Source organism: Bison bison, unplaced genomic scaffold (genome assembly GCF_000754665.1).
Source record: "Bison bison bison isolate TAMUID 2011002044 unplaced genomic scaffold, Bison_UMD1.0 scf7180017864037, whole genome shotgun sequence".
Classification (NCBI taxonomy): Eukaryota; Metazoa; Chordata; class Mammalia; order Artiodactyla; family Bovidae; genus Bison; species Bison bison.
Genome location: NW_011494609.1, coordinates 1245024 through 1248074, shown reverse-complemented (window position 1 = coordinate 1248074; position 3051 = coordinate 1245024). Strand labels below are relative to the sequence as shown.

Here is a 3051-nt window from a genome sequence, read left to right as displayed (position 1 = left end):
GGATGCTCTTATCCGTGTGTGGTCTTGAACTAGCTCAAGACCACACACGGATAAGAGCATCCTCAAAAGAGAATGACATCCAAGGGAATTGCGGATTCTTTACTAGCATTTCCATCCAGTTGTCAAACCTTGACTGGGCTCTGCAACTCAAAGTGTGCCTTGTAACACCTGAATGCCCCCCTTTAACAGCTTCCTGTTCAAAATGGGACTGCCACCTTGCTCTACTGATTTTCCTTATCAGAATCAGTCTGGGGGAAGGTTGTGTGAGGAGCTGGTACCAAAATTGAGGAGAGGAGGACAGAGACCAGTCTTGCCTACGGTGAACACAGAACGACGAGAGGAACTTACCCGTTTCCCCTGTATGAATGCTGAAATGGAAACGGAATGGCAATAATCGTCCCCTCTGGCACAGTTTCTTCCTCGTTTCTATTAAGAGAAGTGACTCCTCCTCTGTTTGCTATGCCTGCAACCTTAGAGATGTAGTTGCTCTGCTCACACGCTGACTTGAAGTTTGACACTGGATCTCATCTCACAGACGCACCTGGATTCCCTTTCCTGGAGCTCACCAGCTCTGCTGAGAAGTCTACCCGGTCTGGGCTAAGAGTACACTATTTCTCCACCCTCCTGGTTCTCAGGACCCCTAGACAGCAGTTGGTTAGCTGGTATCTCCCTGGCCACAGTGCTCCATTTCTGCCCTCTACGCCCGACAAAAGTTAGAGAGAGAGAGGGTGAGGAATGAATGAACGCTTTTGAAGCAAAAGGGACTTGGTTGAAACTAGGCAACTCTCATCAGGGACTGATCTGTGGCTTGCGCGCATGTGTGTGCGTGCGTGTGTATGTGTGTGTCCCTTTCCTTCCCCGAGGGTGGGATATCCCCCATTCTCAGCTCAGCTCCAATCCTCTGCTGTTTCAATGTTCTTTGAATAGCTATTCTGATGCACTGCCATGCGTGAAATGGATGATTTGCAAGCTTCTCTGTCCCACGCAATTCCGTGGATAATCATATATCCAGATTCTGCACGGGCAAGGGAATCGGTCTTTAATGGAAAGGGATTGACTTCCCACGACGAAAGGAACGAAAAGTGTTCTCTGGGGAAGCGGGTCGGGTTGTGGGAAGCCTGCCGCCTGGGCTCTGGCCTTGGTGCTGAATGCGAAACCCGCTGCCCAACAGTTTCAGCGTCCCCGGATCAACTTTGGGAGATTTGATGGGGCCCGGCTAGTTCTAGACAGCCCCTCGCAGGCTGCCGGCTGGGAGCTGGGCAAAGCCTATGCCCTGGGACCCTCCGCAGGACACTTGGCTCCCTTATTTCTTTGCTCCGATCTGGGAAACTTTTGTCCAACGTTTATTTGTAACCGCAGCCGCTTTCCTCCCTCCCACCTGGGTCGCCATGGAGACTTGAGCTCTTCCTCTCTTTTTTTCCTTCTCCAGGCAAAATGGGCGAAGCTTAGTTAGCACAGCTCTGACTGTAGCAAGCCCCTTCTTCTTTTTAAGCAGCTCCTGGGCATCCCTCTCCTCCATTTTCCAGCAGAGGAAAGGTAGGGAATGGTGCTGGCTGAAACGTGGCATTGTACTCAGTTCTGTGGGGCCCCTTTTGATCAGCAGACTTTGGATAAAAGCAGTCAGTAGACATGCTAACCTAATGATAAATCTCCAACTCCTGAACACTGGAGTTTCATCCCCCACCCCCACCCCCCTTTCTCTTTTGGGAGTGGAGGCAGGATTCTTCAGAAAATTCTGGTATTTTGTTTCTCCACTAATCTCACCCCATTACTGTGGCTGTGTTTGTCAAGCTATGTTTCCTCCCTAAGAGCCTCTCCATATTGAACCTGGTACAAGAGATGTACCTGTGGATTGACTCAAAGGTTTTATTGGGTTTGGGGAATACTAATGCTATTTCTGCTAAAAACTCATTCAAGCTTAATGTCTTGATGCAAATGAACATATACCCAGGAGGAAGCAAGCCAGCGGATTCACCCAATCCCCTAAATGCAGTAAACATCTCATTTTTATCATTTAGAGGTTTTTTGTTGTTGGTGGTGGTTTTTTCCCTCTTATAATTACAAAACAATTCAGCTTATTTCTGGGGAGAGCTTCCTATCACTGTTGCTAGTCATTATATCACAGCTCTGGTTATACTGATTGAGAACAGTTGGGAGTTGTTTCCCCTTCTCTGTTTGTTTCTCCCCACCCCTCACTTTTTCTTTCCCTCCTTCTCATGTTTCTCTTTCTGTCTCTCCCTCTCTCTCCTCCTCTCCTCTAGGCAAAGAACAAGGATACAGCTTTCCACAAAGACGATGGGCTTCTCCCAACTGTGAATGACTACATAGCAAGCCCCCCCTGCCAGTCGGTCCCTGCATTTCATCTTTGCCAACGGATGTTGAAATGATGTCTGTAATCACTGACGGGGTTTCTCCGAGCTCAGAGCATGCAGACCCCTCCTCTCCCCGCACCCCCCCCGCCCCCCTTGAGAGTTTTCAGTCGCTAATGAGAACCGTATGAAACAGATTTCCCTTCTGTTATGTAACCTGCTTCTCTCTCGCCTGTCCCTTGATTTGGGCATACCCCGTTTCTCATCAGAGTGGAGATGCATGCAGCGGCGGAAGCTGGGGAGGGGGAAGTGGGGACCAGAGGGCACGAAACCTCTTGCCCAGGTCGCTGCTAGCTTCTCGCCTTCTAGCAACTCAGCGCACCGCTTACCTTGCTGCGGACTGGGTGGCTTCATTCAATCATGATCTTCTCTCCTGGAGCGGAGCAAGCTTTAATAATTCACTTACACGATGGAGAGCGAGGGGAGAAAAAAAAAAAAAAGCAAAGGAAAAAAAAAAACCCCACAAAACAAACCCGGGGTTTTCAGATGGTCAAATTTCACATCGGCCCCGGGAGGCGGTTAGGAGACTCCATTCTCCTCGCGGTGCAGCCAGCTCCGGGTCTAGCTTCCAGGTTCCCGCGGGTCCCCACCCCTCCGCCCGCCCAGCCTCTCCGGCCAGGTGCGGCCGGCCGTCTTGGAACTGGCTCTCTCTGGCCGCGAGCGGAGAGCCGGGCTGGGCGCC

General features: G+C 50.6%; 1 protein-coding gene across 1 annotated transcript in view; it reads right to left on the bottom strand.

Moving 5' to 3' along the window:
* LOC104984988 (leucine-rich repeat extensin-like protein 5) overlaps positions 1-3051 on the bottom strand; it is a 145702-nt gene that overhangs the window by 68688 nt on the left and 73963 nt on the right. The gene's annotated exons all lie outside the window — the stretch shown is intronic.